Source organism: Lagopus muta, chromosome Z (genome assembly GCF_023343835.1).
Source record: "Lagopus muta isolate bLagMut1 chromosome Z, bLagMut1 primary, whole genome shotgun sequence".
Lineage (NCBI taxonomy): Eukaryota > Metazoa > Chordata > Aves > Galliformes > Phasianidae > Lagopus > Lagopus muta.
Window position 1 is genome coordinate 20,220,696 of NC_064472.1, and position 21,192 is coordinate 20,241,887.

Genomic DNA, 21,192 nt, shown 5'->3' on the forward strand with positions numbered 1-21,192 from the left:
GAATACAGGTCTTAATTTGATTCTAATCTATTACTTCTAAAAACATTTAGAAAGGCTAATCTACTGTACTGTACAGGCAACAGGTCCTTTAAATGTAGTGGATATCTCAGGCAGTTATAAAGGAAGTTCTGAGTATCTTGTAGGAGCCATGAACAGTCCATGGACAGCAGAATAATCAGCCTCCAAGTGAAGGTCCTTTTCAGATCAGAACAGTCACAGCTGATTAAGTCATTCTTGGTTGACTACCATTGTCTGAGCATCCAACAGATAAAAGTAAAAAACAGTTTAATAGGACATGTGAACAAGATTTGACATACATACATATTTTTAGCTGATAAAATTGGATGTTTGCAAATAGAGTGTGATTAACCAGACCTGACTGCACTTGAAAAACATAATGGTATTTCAGGATTTCTAACAAGGTTCTTGGGGCTCTTGCTGTATTTCTGATGAGCACTTTTTTGTGGTGAAGTTCCGTTGAAGGTGATGGCAACATCCTTTGGGACAGGAGTTTGTTGCCGATCTGTAAGCAGTCTAGACCAAATATGACAGTCACTGATGAACATCAGTGAATATATGTATGTTATATCCAGAAGTACAAAACTTATAAACACAGCGTCAGGCATAAACATCAACAAGTTTTGTTTAAGAGCACCATATGTGTGACAAGATCTCCTTAACATCAGAGAGGATATGGAAACAGCAATATCTTCTTGTGGCCATGATTCTTCCCTCTCAGAACTACTCCATCTCTGCTTGAGCATTTGCGTCTCTCTAGGAGCGTGAAAGAAGATATAAAGTGACTAAAGAGATAAAGGACACAGAGTTTTAAAGAAAAACCCAGCAATATATAAAATCAGGAAATAAAACTCTCAAATTTTGCACAAGTGCCCTTCTCTGCTTGACTTATGAGTCAAGGTTCCTTGTCCACAGTGCAGAGCTATTCAAGGATCCTGTTCCACCAAATATTTGTATCCAAAACTTTCTTAGATAATTTAATTCCCTACATGCAGTAGACAGATCTTCTCTTCAGATCAAAGATTGAATTCAACTGAGGTCAATTTACTGGCAGCATCTGAAACCATACTGAGAGCATAAGGTATGTGAAATAGACAATGCCAACAATTCAACACCAGTAATGTGGTTGGTCTAAAGATCGAATACAAATATTTTCAAATGGAGAAGTATTATTTTTTCTTAAGCAAGATGATGCAGTTCAGTAAAATGGGTAGGTTTGGGGACTTCACATTACTTCACCTGATCTGCACAAGCAATAACCACCTCCAAATCAAAATAGGTCAGAGGCAAGGAGGCAATGGTTCAGTCTGAAAGTGATACTTTTCTAAGGTTCATTGAATCATCCTTTTTTTCCATTATTTCCTAAACCCTCTCTACAGTACAAATGCCCCAGTTTGTTTCACTCTGCTCTCAGGAGCCACCAACTCTCTCTGCCCTTGCTAACTGTCAGATCTCCTCTGCTCTCAGTACCTTCTCCTATTTCAACCATTTCTCCATCTTTGCCCCTGCTTTGCAAAGGGATGGAAATAGGTCTATTAGTTGGGAAGGTTATTGAGGAGACAGACACATGTCCCCGGATCATGTAAGGCTCGATGTCTTATGAAACCTTGCTAAGAAATGAAATGTTTCATGCTTTTTCTTATCAACTTTCTGTGTATCTAGTGTAGCACTCATGATGATTATAATAGCACAAGTGACATCGCTGCATCTGCTATCTGTCTGAAGAACTAAAGTTTGTCTCCACCCTTTTTTACATTGGTGCCATGTATATATCAAGTCATAACAAGCAGTGCTACACAAGCCTCTAACTTAGCATATCAAACACCTTCCAGATGAATCTTGGGCTTTACTTATACAACATTTTCATAGTTCACACTAAACTGACCCTGGCTGGTACAAATCTCTGCACAATCTCTGCGCTCCAGTTTGGATTAGATATAAGATAAAACAAGGAAATATTCCCATAAGCCTGCATGGAGCAGTTTTAAGTATGGCTTTTTAGCACTGCCTTGCACTTTAGGAACTATATCCCTAAACTGAAGTAGGTGCTGAAATGAAAGGTGTGTTCCACCAGCTAAACTACAGAGTTTTAAAGAAATTATCATTGTTGTTGAAAGACTGAAAGCACATGAGTCTTGATTCACGCTGGCAAAATCTATTTCTTTTTAGAAACTCACCACACATGCCAAGCCTATCAAATGGTATTTACATTTGTTACATATATGCTTGCTGTACGATGAAGGACAGTGTTCTGAATACAGTGATCAGAAACCACTGAACAGTTCTTCAGCACTGTTTTTCTCAGAGGCTGTGTGTGCTTTCACCCAAATTATACTATCTTTTATTTGTTACAATTTATTTTCCCTTTGGTACTGGGAGATTGTTCATGTTGTGCTTCATTCAGAAATCACATGGGCTCACAGAGCTCTCCTAAGGGGCTTCCTGTCATGCAGCAATCATTCCAGCCAGGTTCTTCATGAATCCAGATCCAGAGCTCCTCTTTTCCAGGGAGCTACGTACCTCTCAGAGAAGAGGAGAAGAGCAGTTTCTCCTCTTCTGCTTTTCTATCTGCTTTCCACGAGTTCTTCCATAAGTCCTGTTGACCAAAAAGAAAAAAAAAAAAAGAAAAAAGGAAGAAGTCACTGCAGAGGCAAAGCTGCCAACTAAACAACAGATTTAGTGGAATTTGCAAAAAAAAAAAAAAACAAACCAAAAACCTAGTTGCTGTCACAAGGATAACCACACTCCTCTTTGCTCGTGCCAGTTCTGCAATAGGAGATCTATATTAAATTTGTATCATTTTTCTCAGCTATTTGTAGCCTGTCTGTCTGCTGTGGGATAGACTTTGAATATTATGGTACAGTATATACTGAAATAGGAGGTTACTAAATATATTTTAAGGAGGTACCTTCCAATGTATTCTGATCTGTAACAGAGGAGCTGAAGCCTCAGGTTCAAATGCTACTTGAAAGTAAATAGTTGTCTATTTGCCCTTGCCTGACAGCAACTGATATATGGCAGGGCTGGCTGAATATACTGAGATGTTTTTCACGGAAATCAGGTGAAAAAATAGCATAGAAAATAGCTGAAGGGGACAGCAGAGGAAATTGAATAATAGTGATAGGTAGCTGCTAATTACCGATCAAAATTTAATTGAGATAAACAGCTGTTATTCTATCATAGTTACAAATGAATCGAGCAAAGTACAAAGATCAACCAGGCTGAACAACAGCTTTTTTAACATATGCAAAGTGAAACTGTATTAGTGCACCATGTGCAGACAGCAAAACCAAGAGACACCCAACAGACAGACGAGTTGGGAAGATTAGAAGAAAGGAGACAGACTGTCACTCTGTAGAAATCCGAGTGCAGAAAGTCCGCTGTGTAGAATACAGGGCATCAAACTCCTGAAGACTAAGAAGCTAGTAAGGACAAGACAGAAATTATAAACTCTGCAGGCATAAAGAGAACCAGTAATTGTAATTGATAAAATAAAGAGCAAACAAGCTTAAGCCACTAAAGGTTTGTAAATCCTCAGATGATACCTGAAATCCACTTGGTACAGTGTTTTTATTAAAGGTTAGTTAAGGTAAGGTTCCCTAACCTGCTCCCTGTATTTGGCCTCATGACCTACCAATGGTGAGATATACATAAATAGCAAGTGCTGAGTGAAGGATGTCTCAGAGGGAACTCCAGAGCCTCTCACTATGAGAGGTAATAGAAGAAGGTACAAATCAAGCATGGCTGTCTGGGGATGTGGGGGCCAGGATTGCTAGATAGGGCTGAAGGACCTGGAGGAGGAAAACATCCAGCAGATCTAATACTTCTTGAATAAGCACATCTACGTGTAAGCAAACTAGCCTCCAGGGCTTGCCTGACAATGTGGCTGGGTGGAAACAGAAGGTGAAGCTTGAAGACAACTCCAAGCTGGATGCTGCACAGGAGTGTCCACTCATTGCTTTAAAGGAAAGCTTGACAGCGTTCGCTAGAAGGGATATGCCTGTGGTTAAAGCCACCACTGTTTTAAAACTTAGGCTCAGGCTGGGTTCCTATTTCTGCTACAAGATGCATTCCAGCTTTTCACAATCATTCATGATTTATTTCTGGTCTACCCAAGAGCAGATCTCAGATTCATTTTCTCCACAAGAAGAAAAGAAGACTGGTGGTGAGGGTAAGCCACACAGTATCAGAAGTGCCTTTTTTGGTGTTGTTCTGTTCCTCAGAATAACCATTTCTTTCACCTAGCGCCTATTTGTGAAGGTCTAACTCCTGTAAGTTAGAGCTTTCATTGCCACAGAAATGTCAGTTCAAGAAGTCACCTCCCTAGCCCACACTGTGATACCAGCCAGTCTCTGGGGCCGACCAGGGCTTGTGCAACATGTTTACTTGATTCTGGCTGCATATCGAGAAAGACAAACGAAAGGGACAGTCCTGTCCCTGTCTTTGGGTGTTGGTGGCACCTGAAGCAGTCTGCAGGTCTATCCAGGTGTGCATGCAGAGAAAAAGAAAGTTGGGAGTGTGGAGCTGATCTCTGCCAGGCTGCTGCACATGGATGGGAATGGCAGATGTCTCACATCACCTTCTGTTCATTTATATCCAGGCAGAGTTAACCCCAATTCATCCCCAAGTTATAAAATGTTACGAAGGCAAAAGTGAATGGCCTTTCTTGGACAGTGTAGATTGTGCAGCTTCAGCCAACAGAACAGTACTGTGTACTCTGCAGAATATTAAATCCAATAACTGGAATCAACAAACAACACTGGAATAAATCTTGCTTGAAACAATATATATTAATAAAGTACCATAATAAATAATAAATACAGTTAATACTACTTTAAATAATGTATTGTGCTAGATTTGTGTAATAAATAATACATAAATAGGTAATCATCCTTTGAAATAATATAAAATTACCGATTGTGAAGTGAGCTTAACCTATTAACATACATCAGGAATAAAAGCCTACAAGTTATTCTAAATCTGAACCACAGCAGCACTGCAACAGTTTAGCCGAGAGTAACACCAGCAGCACCACAGGGGGATGCAGAGGAGCAAAGCAGATAGTAATGCATTTCTCAGTTTTATGTTTGTGGCTAAAGGTCAGTTGATCTACTGGGTTTGTCATATTTTTTTGTTTTAAAAAGTTTATTTATTGCTGACTCAAGGCCTTGAGCAAGTTGTTTTCCGATAACTGAGATGAAATAAAGCATCACAGGCAACCAACAGATTTAAGAGAATATAAAGATTACTCCTGTGGTAGAGCAACACAGAAATACTTTTGGCTTCAGCAAGGAGTTAGGCTTTGGCTCTGATCCCAGAGTCCTCATAACACTTTTTATCTCCAAGCACCTTATAAACTTGGGCCAATTAGTATGCATGTAGTTCCTCTGGGGTCAGCCTGCTTTATTGGCAGGTTTCAGGGATTCCTGGTTTCTGGAGAGAGAAATTGATACAAATATTTTGGGGGGCAGATTTTTAAATATTTCCACTCTTCTTTAGAATATGTAGGTACAGATTATTTGATGATGCTACCGTATCTGTGGCCAGACTTCTGAAGCATTAATATGTTTTATACTTTCTACAAGTTTTACCACCTATTTCAGGGCTAAATGACAAGGGAGCTTTAATAAAAATAGTCTCCATATGATGCATTCCAAAACACAACAAGGCATTTGATTACTGAAAGAAAAGAGTTTACGCAGCTTAAAGCAATCCTGAGTAGCTTTCAGGACTGACCTACAAAGTTTTAAAGGCATATGGGCACTAAAACTTGCAGGTGTGCAATTGTCAGTTTTTTTCACAAACACTCATCTGGAGAAGCAGCTCATTCCTATCTGTTAGGTATGGAAATTAACTGCAGAAACTACCTTTGAGAAACTTGGCAGCTAACAGGAAAATTTCACTCACCAATAAAACCTTGGTTGAAAACATATGCTACTCTTTTAAAAGAGCAGTGGAATCTGTGACTTCCAGCTCCTCTAAGCAACAAAATAGAATGGAAATCTCCAATATTGCTTTAGATTGTTTACTTTCCAGCTGTGGAAAGAAGCAACGTCATTTACAAAACTGTGTAGGCACTAGTAAGGTGACTTCAGTGTTGTTATTCACTAAATCTCATAACACAAGAATGAAGGAGCACTACAGAGAAACTATACAGAGATCAGTTTAAAGTAGATGAAGAAAAATATAAACAGTAGAAAGTGAATATATGGGATTTGTTGCTACAAGAGATGACAGAAGCAGAAAGTGTCGGGTATGCATTATAATGGGCAAATACATGGGCAATAGATCCTTAAATATGTGCTGAAAGAACTGTGCAGCGAGGTATCTAGTATCCCCAGCACCACAGCTGTGTGGAGAGGTGCAAGCAGATGGCAGGTGTTGCCCATAGAGATCATGGGCAGGCTCACAAGCTCTCCCATCTAGTGTTTGCACCACAAAAGACAGCGTACAGGAAAGGATGAGTTGTCTCTTGGATCCAGGATGCTTCTTATGCCACAGAGGCCAGGTGGGGAAGCATCACCTCAAAAGAAAGAAACAGCTATTTCTGAGCGCAGTTGATCCAGACCCTCAGTGATTCAGACTGGCAGCATTTGGTGCCTAAATTCAGGTCACGATTGTAGCCTTATTGGCAATGACTGCAAGGTCAAAAGCAAGTCCTGTGGTTGGGAAGGGAGTATGGGCTCTGCTGAGCCACAGGGAGTCCTGTACCACTGGCATCTGCTGGGGTGTCTCATCAGCCCTCACCGCAGAGCATGCTTTGTGCTCCCAGCCCTAATACCTGTGGTTGAGCAGAGGGCAATGAAGCTGTGCCCTGGCAGAGGATGCATTCCACTTTCCTCATGAGGAATTTGGCCAGACTGGATGCAGTCAGGGTTCCCTCTGAAGGGAGCTGGGCTTCAAGCTCTTCTCACCAAACACTAAGCTCTGACTTTCATGAGCTGAAATGATTTTGATTGGTTAAAACTAACTGTATTGCTATTGGCTGGAACCAGCTTTGGATGCCTGACATCAGTCTGTGAGTTACAAGCATTACTCATATTTCCCTAATTTGCCTATAAGCCACATTCAATTAAAGCTGATGAGCTTTTATTTTATTTGAGGGAACACCAGGCCCCTACTTGTAAGGTTCAGTGACAATTACATAACGTGTTAAAGATATCTCACACAAAGAAACACATGAGCTGCAGATTGTTTCTTGGAAACTCCTTCTATGTATGATTCCTGTAAGGCAACAGAATTAGATTTTTCACCCATTCCAAGTACAGTCTGAGATCACACCCTATCTCACTGTTGGATTTTGTAATTCCAGTCTTGTCACTTATTTCATCATCTCCAGAAAGCAGAAACAAAACTAAATAAATTGTTCACTTCTTATCCTGGTGTCTGAAGCAGCACTACATCTTTGGATTTTGCAGCAGACTGGGAAGAAGTCATTATAATTGCTTCAGTTGTCTCAGCAAGTACACACCTTGTCACTGCAAATCAAATACTGACAGCCAGGACAAAAGCTTTGTTAGAAAAGATTTCCTAAGGAAAGGCCTAAAGGCAGAAACCTGGTGGTGGGATGAAAATGTAGGTGCTGACTTATAACTCCCTGAATGCTGGCCAGGTTGGTTGGGACACTGCTCAGTGGCACCAGCTGAAGTCACAGCAATGAGCAACATGGAAAAGGATGCACCTGTGGGGGCTAGGAGTGAATGTGGAAGTGGAGAAAAAAGAACAGGTCTCTAACATGATCTTGAGAAGGGAATGACGCTTGGAACAAAAAGATGATGGGTTACTTGAAGTTCATAAGTCAGGTGGTCAAATTTTAACAACTTTGAATGAGCTACACCTTAACAAGCTTTGCCAAGCTTAGTTTTCAAGAAAAACAGTCAATAAGCTACTGATTGCCAGAATCTCCAGCTCCTCTCTGTGTGAATGCAGTACACCAAGGAGGAAGTTGCACGGGATTTGTATGGTCTTCAGGAGTAAAAACACCAGCAGGAATTTTCACCAGCTTCAACAGCTTTCTATTCCAATTAGAAAGAAGTAGTGTGGAAGAGAAAGCACTTTTATCTTTTCTTACATACACCAGCTTTGCTCTACTCCCCACCATCCAGCAATCTCAGTCTGCTAAAAGTGTTCTGAGTCTCAGGGTGAGCATGGGTGAAAATCCTCCTCTGCTATCTCCCATCAGAGCACACTCTGTGACACCATCAGATTGATTCCCAGGTCCTGGGAGCAGGGTGTTTTCCAGCCCCAGACCCAAGAAGGAGGAAAGAGGCTAGTCAAGCAGCAGCAGGGTACCACAGCTGTACTCATCCTCAGTGTAGATACGGTGTGCAGGCAGGGAGGGCACAGGTGTGCCACAACTCTCACGCTTCAACAAGCTACACTGTGATTTTCCTAAAGGGCTTTCATACTGTGCAGACAAGGCTCAGGACTCCCGTTTTTCAGGCTTCCAGATTGCAGTGATGCATTATCCCATATGCTTAAGGTAAATGACAACCCTTCTGATGCTGGTAAGAGCTTTTCTTCTTAATGAACTGCACTGAGGCACTGTCTAATGAACAGCTATGCTCTGCAAGCTAAACCAATCATTTTCCTTTCTGAGCTGAAGGATTCCAAGTGGATTTTGAAACCAAATCATCACTGATGTGGGGAGGAAAGGAATGAAAAGAAACCTTTGTATTTGTTTTATTCAGGTATCCATGCAACGTGATAATTAACTTTTAAGAACTTCATAACATGTAATTCAGTAGTGAAACACCATTGGAGATATGTTAAGATCCAGCCCTAATTTTTGCTTTCTGTGATGAATGATCTTTCTGTTGGTGCCTTTATTTTTTAAGCTTTTTATTTTTTAAGCTATTTTATTAGGTTAGTAAAAGCTTTCTGAAAAACATTATGGTGTTGTCATTGTATTGCAGTTTTGTTGTTGTTAATTTTGGACCAGGTCCTAGTGCATAGCAAAATTATTGAGCTTGATTTTGCTTAGGTCTCTAATTCCTTTTGCTCTTTTATTGCCACGTGACAGAGCACCCTACAGGCACAATAAATAAATAATACAACACTGAGAACTGTAAAAAATCACAAAATACATTATTAAAAAAATAAGAAATAAATATCCCCTACTTACTTGAATAGAGATTGATTTTGTAATGTAGAGTGCTGAGAAGAGATGAAGGACAATATACGTGGGCCTCGGGACAGGGGAAATACACTGTAATGGGGGATTTGCTTCCCAGATAAGAAAAATTAGAACAAAACAACAAAAAAAAAGCAGATAGCAAATGAATGGATTTATGTGTCAAACGGAAACTGAGCTTCCCTGCTAGCTCCCTGCACATGTATGATGCGCTGCTTGATCCATTCCCTCTTGTCAGACAGGACAAGGGAGCAGTATCCTCTCCTGGTATCAGGCTGCGCATGACACCTACAACAAAATCCCAAGCTGGCAGACAAAGTTTATTTTTATGTCTGAAACTGTGCTGCAAGCTTCAAAACCAGATGCTGGAAGAGAGGAGTGGCTTTCCTGTGTCACTCAGTCCTCTTCCAGTGATAATACTCAGACTTTGAAAGAATGTCTCAGGTGAGGTGCTGTCCTGCATGGGACTTGTGGCATCCTGGGCAGAGATGTGACACTGCATGGCACAGGAGGAGCATGCAGATCGGTCCAAACCTGTGCAGGGAGGCACCACACAGGATACTCCATAGGGTACTTCTCAACAGCCAACATATTCTTCAGGCATATATACTCAGTGCCTCATTAAAAAGATTAAATCTCCAGCCAAACCCATCTCCCATTTGTGATGCCACCTTCTTCTCACCCCTTGTACCCCTATGGTCTTTCCTATGAGCAGGAAGAGGAAAGACATTCAGGGAACTTGCCAATTCACTTACATGTGGTGCAAAGGTCTCCACAGCTTGTTCAATGTGCCACTGCACTGTGCAAGTGATTTTTCTCAAGATCAGCTCTGCTGCACACTCCTGGGGCATGGGGCTTCGCATCCATGGAAAACTGCAGGTTTCTGTAGCTGAACGCTTTTTTGTCTATAGACCTATGTTATATGCCCTTTTACCCACCAAGTATGTTTGGCCTTGAGCAGTCCTGAACACCTGCAAGTGATGCTCCAGCCTCCCTTGATAAGCTGTTCCTGTGTTGCACCTTTCACCTAATAGAAACATTTTCTAATGTCCAGCCTGACCCTCCCAAGTTGCAATCTGCAGCCACTGCCCCTTTCTGTGCCACCTGTCACTTCTAAGAGGAATTTGGTTTGTCAACTTTGGAAGTCCTCTTTGGGTACTCATGTACACCCATCAAATCACCCCACTGTCTACTTTTCAGATAACTAAACCCAAGCTCCTCAAGACTCTTCTTGGTCATGTATCTCTTAGCAGAGTACTCTGGGGACATGTTCCCAAATTCCTCCATTAGCCAGGCTCTGTCCCAGACCTGACCACATCAGTATTGAGTAGAAGGAAAAATAATGTTCCTTGATCAATGTTCTCACAGCTCTGCATGCTGATGGCCTTATTCATGGTGACATGGCCTGTTAGCTCAGTCAGCAGCTCAAAGCCAGTCCCAGCTCCTCTTCAGCAGGGAGGTAAGCCTGCCTGCCACCCCCTGGCTGTGCCATTCTTCGGATCATCCTGCTTGTGGGCCAAACACTACACTTGTCCTGGCCAAATCTCATAGGGTTGCTGCTGGCTTCAACCTCTGGTGTCTTTTGGGTTAACATCCTCAGGTGCCTGCACCTCAGGATGCTTTTGGACTGAAGAGTAGCCATTTCCTGCATAAGTCACCCTTCCTCATTTAGTGTCATCTGTAAATTTATTTGGCTGGTTTTTCTGTGTCAACATGAACCACTGATGAGCATTTTGAACAGCGTCAGCTCAGTGTTATAGAAACATGATCCTGCCACACAAGGTCTTCAGAAGGCCACATTTCACCTATTATCCATGATCCCATTATCCTTATTATCCATAAGAGAGCACAAAACAGCAGCACAGCCTTACCTCCCCCACCAGGACAGCTCTCACTCTTGCCAAATCCCATCTTTCCCTGTTCCCCTCTTACTCCTACCTGGCTCTTACTTTCTTCTCAGTCTTTGGTGTTGGGAGGCTAGCTTTTGCATCCAACCTTACTGATATACCTGCTAAGACTGTCACAAAGAGGGCACAGCATGATGGTGCTCTTCTGTGAGAAAAAAAAGGCTGACACCATTTGCTCCTCGACGGTAAGATACTGGACTGTTTTGACTGTCTATTCAAAAGAGAGGAATTACTTTTCTTAAATAAAACTGCTAGCAACTTGTACCTCTCCTTGGCCTTCACATCAAAGTCCTTCTCTTTAAACTTCACTACGAAGCAGTGACAAGGTGTAATACAAATGCACTGAGAAAAGGGACAGTGATATGGAGGACCATTTAGCTAACCTGGCAGACCTAGTTCTTACTCCACAATATGATTATGAGCTGGAAAATACTGACAGAAATACCTGGAAGTAGAGCTGCCTGTAGGCTATTTCTGTTCTGCAGTTCATGTAGACAGGCCTGAGCTAGCCTTAAAATAGCCAGCTTGGTTATTGCAAACGTAGCTGTGGGCGGGTGCAGTTTGTACTCAGATTACTCCCACATACATTCCCTTCATCTTCTGCATTAGTCTTGCAAGCCACAGTAAGACCTCCACTGCCACAGCAATGCTGCCAGCAGTGTCTGGACCAAAAGCTGGCTGGTGTTTACATGGCATGGATGTCCTTCTTGCTCCTAGAGAGGAAGGAGCTGCTGTCCCAGAGATATCATTCCTTTCTGCCTATTAAAGTACTTGGTAGAGATGGCCACGAGGTGGCCGCTTGGGCAGGGGACATATGGGCAGTCACCAGTGTTGACCCCATATGCCTTGTGGAGTGCATGGCTGGATGGTCTGCACAGCTCCTTTTCTTTGCCTTCTTTTTGCTGTTCCTCTTCTACCTCTTCTTGCAGATATCTCTGGTGCAAGGCTACATTTCCTCCTATGGACATTTTTAACATTGCTTATGTGTACTAGTGTTCCTAATTATTTACCTAGAAAGCAGAAGGATTAAAGGAACTGCCTTATTTACTGCTACCCAAATGCTCCACATCAGTCACAGCATCTTTATACTTCCATACAACCGCCATTTAACAGCTCACAGACATGAAGCTCATGTTCTTGTTAGAACTGGGTTGTATTTTATAAGCTGACTGTTGCTGAAGTGATGCCAATCCTGCTATACCTTGTGGTAACACATTATGGTAACAGTTCATCGCTAATGTACTTTGATATGAATCCATTTTGCTTTGAACTTAGTGTCACAGTGCTGAAACAGAGATAGCAATATACGCTCCTCAGTAGCAGTGATGTGACATTAATTTCTCCTGTCCAGTTTCCAGCCTCTCTCTGTCCTCAGTCATCCTCATCTGAAGGGTCGGCCAAAGTTGTTTCAAGAGAAGGAAACACACTACCCTTTGTGATGTGAATAATGAGTAAATAAAATGTCTGAGAAGCATTTATTCAACACATGACTTAAATTTCAGGGCTTGAAAAATAAACATCAGTGGAAGTTTAAAAATATACTTTCCAATTGTTTCCAAAGTGTAATTTTTATAGGTATTTTATTTGCTGAAATACCTTTGCTTTTATAGGAGATAACATTCATCAGTATCAAGAGTACAAACTATAAATTTAAGTAGATTATTCTAAAATTAATTAACAGCTTTGTTATAATATATTTATATAAGCATTGGTCAGAAGGGGCCAGATTCCTGAGGGCAGTGAGGAATCTGCTCCATCTTAACAAGATATGAGGAGAGCTGGGACAGAGCATCCCTTGGTGGGCAGCCTGCCTTCACTGAAGTCCTTGCTGGTCCCAGGGTGATGGGGCTGGACAGCAGCAGAATACCAGACCAGAACTGCAGCAGAGATGTGGTCTTAAGAGGCACAGACCTGTTCAGAATTTGGCTTCTCCACCTCAGGGCACAGCCCATGAACCTCCCTCCTTGATATCTCACACCATGGCTTTTCTCTCCAACATATCACAGCACCACTGAAGCCAGGAGTTAAGCAGGCAGGGTCTGAGGTTTAAATGGTTAGAGGTGGCAGCGGTACTGAGGACATCTGTGGGGTGGCACTTTGCTCTGGGATATCTTGAGACTCACCTCTGTCCTTGCCTGGTCCTGCTGGACTGGGGGAAGTGGCAGGAAACAGAGGGACTGGTGAGAAGAGACAGTAGAACCTGTCCTTTGTTCTCTGTCCTGCGGGGTGGCTAAATGCCAACTCTTAATTACGCTTCAGCATTTTTCTTTTTAATGTTAATGCCAGTGTTAATTAAAGGACAACAGTGCCACTTAATACATCTGAGCCAAGATGGCCGTAGTGGAGGTAAATAGGTACAATCATTTTCATTTTACTGGATTTGCATTCAGTTACACACTGCATTTATCTGAACCTCAGCCTTTTAAAAACACACATTAAGAACAGAAGAAAATGTTGTTTAGCAAATTAGCTACGAGTCATCCATTATTGGAGAAGCTGAATGTACAGGTACCTTTCTGGACTTCCCTGTTGTAGGATGACATATGAAATTAAGTAAAATAATCCAGTAATTAAAAGCAAGGCATGAAGTACACTAACAACTATAACAGAAAGAAAATTAATTCTCTCATGGCTACAATGCTAGTGTAAATGGAGTGTCACAACTGATTATAAATGAGATGTGACAAGCCAAACCATCTCAGAAAAATACAAGGACTTTGTAAGCAAGCTGGCAATCACAGTCCACCTTAGAAGACCTGAAACCATTCTTTTTGGTTTAATCTGGAGAAACTGGGAGCATCAGGTGATTTGAGAACCACTGGGCTAACAGTTTGCATTCTCAAGTTAACAGACGTGAGACCTCATTTCTGAAATTCTGACACATGTTCACACCTGACAGACTTTGTATCAATTCTGACATTCTGTGACAAAAATAAATAAATAAATTTTTGCTCTAAATTAAATTTCTTAGTAGGCTGCAATACAGCAGGCTGAATTTTGAACAGGAGGGGCCAATATGGACTGCTTGATGCTATCACAGGCAGCTGCATCATCTGATCCATTTAATTAACTCACAGTACAGAGAATAAAATAACTACATTGACTAGGCAAATATACTGGAGGGTGGTGAATGAAGAGATAGTGAGACCAGAATCATAATTCATGATCAACATTCACTATAAAAAATCAGTCTTATCTGCCCATCTTTTGGCTGACGACGTCCATACTGAGCATGTCACAGACACACTGCTTCTAACATCTTTCTGAAGCACGAAGACTTAACCATATCCTCACAAGAATTTCTGTGTATATAATGTAGTAAAAACAAAACAGCCTTTATGGTCATGTGTTTGTTGTTCAATGCAGGAATCCAACGGGTCTAGCAGGAATGATAAGCCAATCTCCCAACTATTTACAAGCCAGTGCCATAAAAGCGTGTTTCATGGACAGACAATAAGCACTGCCCTAGGAATGTTGCTTTGAGAGTCATGAAATCAATGCTCATGTGAAACCACTAGGGTTAATTTGATCATCTAACCAGGCAGGTTAACCCATCTAACCCTGGCATGGCAGACATGACAATCTGTCATGTTATCTTGATGGCTATGTGATGCACGGCTCATCTCAGCCTGCATCACACAGGGCCCACACATTCTTCCCATTTTGACTGAATGAGGGCTTTCTTCATAATGCCTGTACCCATCTTGCTGCTGAACATGCATGCACTTCAAGTTGACATGATGTATTTGATAGGTGATATTGGAGGTGCTGGAGGGCTACTTTACCTGGTTACGAGTAACCAAGAGAGAGTGAGAGACAATTTAGGTGGTAGATAATTAGGAAGGGTTTTTCCTGTGGACAAAGTGACTCGGTTAAATGCTAACCTGAGAGCAAGAGCGTGCTCTGCAGGATGACTCATTGCCCTCTTTTACAAGAATGAAGCAATGAGGTTGGAATGCATGGAAAAGGGCTGAAGAAAATTCTGTGGAAGTCAAGTATTCTTCTTGTAACTCCTTCAAATGAAACAAGTATTTTGGAAAAACAAGGCTGAGAGGAGAGCTGCCTTAATTTTCACAGGTTCAGAGAATAGGAACAGGGAATTCTGTCACCCCAAATAAGCTGTGGAATGTGTTTTTTACATTTTTAATTACAATTGGCATTCATACAGCACAGCCAAGTGTTAGATGTGCCCAGCTCTCCGAACAGTGGTTGTTACAGCACCAGCAGTGCGGCAGTCCTGCAGAGGCAACTGTGAGCTCTTTTACTGTTAAGCCATCTTTAAAAACCAAGCGGACTGCTTACATAAGGTGGCTGGATATTCAGGATTTTCTTCTAAATGGTGCTAACATCAGGGATAACCTGGTTTTATAGTCAGGTCTACTGGCTTTCCACTTACTACTGATAAGAAGACAATTACCTTTGCTGTGAGATGGTTATCCCCTCCCTTTGCAATTATAAGCCACACAGATACACAGACATGCACATACAGACTCTTCCTGCTCTGTTCCATATGAGAAGTGACTCTTACAAACCCATGGAATGCAACACCAGCCCATACCATAAGTTCTTTCTCATCGTGAAATACTTAAATTTCCCACCATTACAGTCCGGAAGGTACGGAACTGATAATTTACCACAGAAATCTGCCCTTTTGGAATCCATCTCACATACATTACGATCCTCTTATCTCCCTCACAGTCCTGTGCTGCTGAACCATGCCCCCCCTTCCTCTCAGAGTGGTGTTTCTCTCACTCCTGAAGTAAAATACCACTGACAGCAGAAATGCAGAGACATGTACTGTTGTACAACTGAGGGTTGTCACCATGCAGCAGGGTATGAAGACTCTCAGCCACATTTTGTGGTGAGGAACACATTCACACTTGAGGTCCCTTTGGTGGCCCAGCATCTCTAGTCAGTTGCTCTCTAAAATCAGGGGTACATCACAATTTATTGGTTATCTTCTCAAGACAGATGTAGGGTTGGAAACTCAGGGTTTGTGTGCATGTATGGGTATGCATGGACTGGGAGGAGAGAGAGGTTTCATTAGTGGTAGTATGGCCTATGAGGAGCCAGGTGGCCTCTGGAGGCTGAAGCAGGTGACCCATGTGGCTCTCTTTCATGCAGAAGCATGCCAGTGGGACAAATCTACTACTGCAGACCTACTGCACTGTATGTCAGAATGGTGCCTTCTGCCACCATATGCTAAAACAAGGTGTTTGCTACAGTTTGAAACTGGAAAACACTCAGAATTTTTCCATGTTTTAGATTTAACAAAAATAGTAATTGGACCAGATTCATAAATATTTAGCATCTGTTAATCCACACTGTTTCTAAAATGAAAACCACCGTGCTACAATAAAGTGACCAGAACAATATTTCTGTATTGCCTTTATAACAATTTTTATCAAACTTGTTTTCCACAGAAATGCAGAAGTGATTCAAATAAGACCACGTCTGCCAGTTCTAAGTTTGCCACTAGAATTAATTCATCTTGCACCATCCTCTCTCCTCATTACATTTTTATTATAAGAATTAATACATTTTGCCATTTGCTATTCCGGTTACAATCATGACAAAGTCGTGAGAATGAATATATTTTGTATTACTTTGCCCTTGTTACAATTTTAAGATGTTCTCAAGAATCAATTAATTCTATGCCACTTTTCTCTCTTTATCCTGAAAAAGAAAATTAAAATAGTTACGAAACTCCAGTAGGCACTATTCTCTAGCTATTTTATTATCGGTCTAGAGATTTTATCAAGAAGAAAAATAATAATAAAATACATAATTCTGCTTGAGAGAGAATGCAAAATGAATGAATAAAATGGTGCTGATGACCCAGTCCTTGTGATTGTCTCTAGGTCATAATCTCAAGTCTCATTCAGATTCTGCAATTATAAAGACACAATTTTCATTAATTCAACATTTCCCAAGTGGAGTGAAAACAACTGTTTAAAAATTAACTGCAGGAATATTTAGAGTTCTACCATTCAACTTCCCCAGAAATGTTTGTCATTTTCTGTTCGTTATCAAAGACTGAAGTAAAAATAAGTCAGAAGAAATAGGGTATGTTCAAAGATGAGTACATTGTATTAGCAATGGATGTATACACATTCTATCATAAACTACCAAGGAGACATATCTAGGTTGACCTGGGCCTTTAACATATTTTCATTAAGCCAAATAAAACCCACATTGATTTGCTGAGTGTTGGATCAAACCTGCAGCCGTCATGTGGAAATTTGCAAGCAACTGGAACAATTTTCCTGCACTGTATGAGTGCAGGCGCCAATCATAGCTGCCTCATCCCTGAGTACCTCATTCCTTCAGACTCATAGAACAGCATCCTGATGGACGTTTTCTCATTTTTTTGAATCAGTGCACTGTTATGGCTGAAGTCTAACAGAGCAGAGTTTAAAGGCTCAGTGTCTCAAGGTAGCCAAAAGGTTGAGGGACTTCAGAGAATACTCACATAATCACTTTTAAAAAGCTGCATGATTGTCTTGTGTCACTCGCTGTCTTCTCCTTTCTCTCCATTTTGATCAGCAATACCAGCTCCTCAGCACTAGGTGAGATATAAAACTAAGCAAAAGTCCTTTACATTAGGTGACATACTAGAGACTGAAAATACTGTAAAAACAGGCTTGTACTCAGTCCCTAGTGAGGCTGCACCTTGAATACTGTGTTCAGTTTTGGGCCCTTCGTGACAAGAAAGGCTTTGAGGCCCTGGAGCGTGTTCAGAAAAGGGCAGTGAAGCTGTGAGCACAAGTCTGGAGCACAAGTCTTGCGAAGATTGTTCAGTCTGGAGAAGAGGCTCAAAGGAGACCTTATAGCTCTCTGCAACTGCCTGGGAGGAGATTGTGGCAAGGTAGGGTAGGCATCTTCTCCCAGGTAACAGTGAAAGCACTAGAGAGAATGGCCTTAAACTGCACCAGGGAGCTTCAGTTTGGATATTAGGAAAAATGTATTTTCAGAAAGAGTGGCCAGGCTCTGGGAGGTTGTGGAGTCTGCCCTTGACGGTTTTCAGGAAAAGGGTTTATGTGGCACTGAGTGACGTGGTTTGATGGCACAGTGGTGATCAGCCACAGAATTGTAGGGGTTAGAAGGGACATGAAGGGATCATCAAGTCCAACCTCCTTACTAAAGCAGGTTTCCTTTTTTACAGTAGGTGATGGTGGTGTTGGTGGGACTAGATGATCTTAGGAATCTTTTCCAACTCTAATGATTCCATGATTCCATGATTCTATGAAATTCCTTTCCTAATTTTGTAGAACAGGAATAATTCAGCTAATGTATATAGTGAGTTCACAAATTGAAAACTAGTAATTTTCTCCCACGTAGTATTGGTGAATTACATCAGCAACTGCTGTGCTGGTAGTGGATTTGTAGTAGTCCACTTCTGTCCACGGAGCTGCTCTGCATGACCTACTCAATCCTTTCTTAAATTGGGACTACATTCTTATTGCACATAGCTGTCCAAATCACATGACAGTTGAATTATTTAACATAAAATTTATCTGTCTTTTCTTGCCATATGTTCTCTACTAGAAATGCAAATCAGTTTCTCCCTTACCTGCGGGAGAAAAGCTCTGAAAAATGTTGTTCCTAAGACAAAACTGGACAAGGAATCCAAGTTTTGGTTCTTCAGACTTTGGAACTTAGTTCTGTTCCCTCAAAACTTCAACTTGTATATTGATAACCTCAAGAAAAAGAGACTTCTTTGGTGCTCCTTTCTAACTGCTATATTAATGACACCTGTGATCCTGACTCTAACTAGACAAGCATGGTTGATACTGTTTTATTAGCCTGTTATTGAACTGCAAATGAGCTTGTTTCATGTACTTCTTTATGTACCTTGTACCAAGAGAGGGACCTTTGTTTGTATAGACTGAGGATGTACTGGCAATGGCTAAGACTGTTTACTGACTTTTCTGCAGCTGGCTAGAGGATTTTGCTTGACCTGCCACTCTGTACATTCTGAATTCACTTGAAAAAATAATGAAAGAGATGTTTCCTTCCATGATGATAATGCCAAATCCCTTATTTTACCCTTTGAATTGATTAAAAAGATTTTCAGTGTTTCTAATGAACAGCATTTACCACTTTAAGTTACTTCACTCTGAACTTGCACCTGGGTTTTTCTGCACTTGAAAGATTTATAGACTCAGATTTTCAGTACTCACTGGAAAAACAGTGAGACAAGAGGGGAAACTACCAGAGAAAAATACCCAGACGTTAGTACGCTGCCAGGCTGGCAGTACACTGAGGGCACTCACTGTTCCTGCCCAACCCATCCTCTGTGTGGTCTATGTGTGCCAGAGGCTCTGCCAAAACATGGCTTTGTCATTGCCAATGGTTGGGAAAATGCTTTAAATGAGCAAATACACTCCGTTTGTTTATGCATGCTTGATTGCTTTGATGAAAATCATTTTCTTAGATTCCATCTCTAAGTAATCACAGAAGACTTTTTGGGTCAGCACATAATTTTTAAAGAACAGACATGGCGTGATAATATGAGGATGATATTGGAAGTGATACTATTTGACCTCTGAATACAATATTCCAGCTTGGTACTATGGGGTATTGCCTCTCATACATTTTCTGCACCTAGGGACTCTGTACCATATTCGCACTGCTAGCTCTTGCTGCCTATGCTTGCCTTTCCCACTCCATTCTGTAAAACTGCTTTCGGCTAGTTTTGTTTGTTAAATATATTAATAATTTTCTGAAAGTGGCACTGACAGGAGTTTTGAGAAAATCAAAGCTATCTCCAAGCCACTCATGAAGCTAGTAAGATGCTCAGATTGAGCTAAACCTAACACAGAAAGCAGGAAATGTGAAAGTTCAGTTACTTTGGCTGAAAACATTAGGCCTCTCTTCTATCCTGTAGATTTGTGGGAAGGAGAAACTAATGTATTCTTCTTTGCTCTCTCAACAGTTTTTGTAGCCGTCTTTAATACTGGGTCCTGCATGACATATATCTGACTGTACATGCCAAATTATTTATTCACGTGTAGGCTAGACAGCTGGCTGAATTAAATCTTACTTGTAATTGATTTTTCAAACAAAAAAAAGTTTGGCTTGATCAGGAAAACGAGCATGGAAAAAAAAAAAAAAAGAGATTTCAGTGCATAAGTTTTGTCTGTATTTCACATATGATTCACGTTACTATTACAATATCTTTGAGCTCTCCAAAACCTTTTCTGTTCTTTTCCCAGTCCAAAAACCTCACCTAAGAAGCATCTTGGGTGATTAATTTTATTACAGAAAGCTGGCGTGTTTATCGTTAACTACAGTCCCTGTGTTCTGTATATACATACTCTAATGACATTTTTGTAACAGGCTACTTCCTTGTCTTCAGCTTAAAGATTAGCCTACTTTTTGGCTGGATCCATAAAAAATAAATGCTCCCATGAGGGAAGTTTTCACAGACCTTTCCTGTGCCTGGAGCATTGCATCTGCACACAGCCTCCACACCGCATTCAGCTGTGCAGACACAGTCGTGCGCTGAGCTAGACAAACTGGGCCAGTTGTGCTCCTCACCACCATGAGGTGATGGAGTCACCTAGGATGGCTGAAAGGACACTGGTGCCTGGGAGAAGATGGTTTTAAAGTGTGAGATGCTGTATGTCTTTGGAAGATGAGCCACTCCTTGGAGGGGGCTGGCTGGCATACGCAACACAGGAGTTTTGTTACAGGCCTGTAATTAGCAACTAATAAAATCCACCCCCGTTTCCCAGCTTCCCTGTAAGACAGCAGCAGGTGCTCCTATTTTCAGATGATTTGGCAGATATTTCACATATATTTGGCACATTTCTTACTGAAACGTGCCAAATTACCTGTCATGCCCAAATTGCCTTTTTAAAAGAAAGATAAATGCTCCAACAAATGCTCTTTGTATGGAACACGAGTGCCCTCCCATGGAACACCCATTCTGTCCACATCATCCAGCTCAGGGGCGTGCTGTGGGCGTGTTTGGTGGGAAGGAGTGAAGTTGGTCAATGTGTCTTCTGTTGCATCTGGGGTTGGGTTGTGCTGTCTCTCTCCACAGCTTGTTGCCAGCTCCTAGTCCTGCCTTCTGAGTTCTGCACTCCTAGGATGGGTTTGACGGATTTTTTCCATAGAACCAAGAGT

General features: G+C 41.4%; 1 protein-coding gene across 1 annotated transcript in view; it reads left to right on the forward strand.

Annotated features, from left to right (window-relative positions):
• Positions 1-21,192, forward strand: part of IPO11 (importin 11) — a 483,265-nt gene that overhangs the window by 232,741 nt on the left and 229,332 nt on the right. The gene's annotated exons all lie outside the window — the stretch shown is intronic.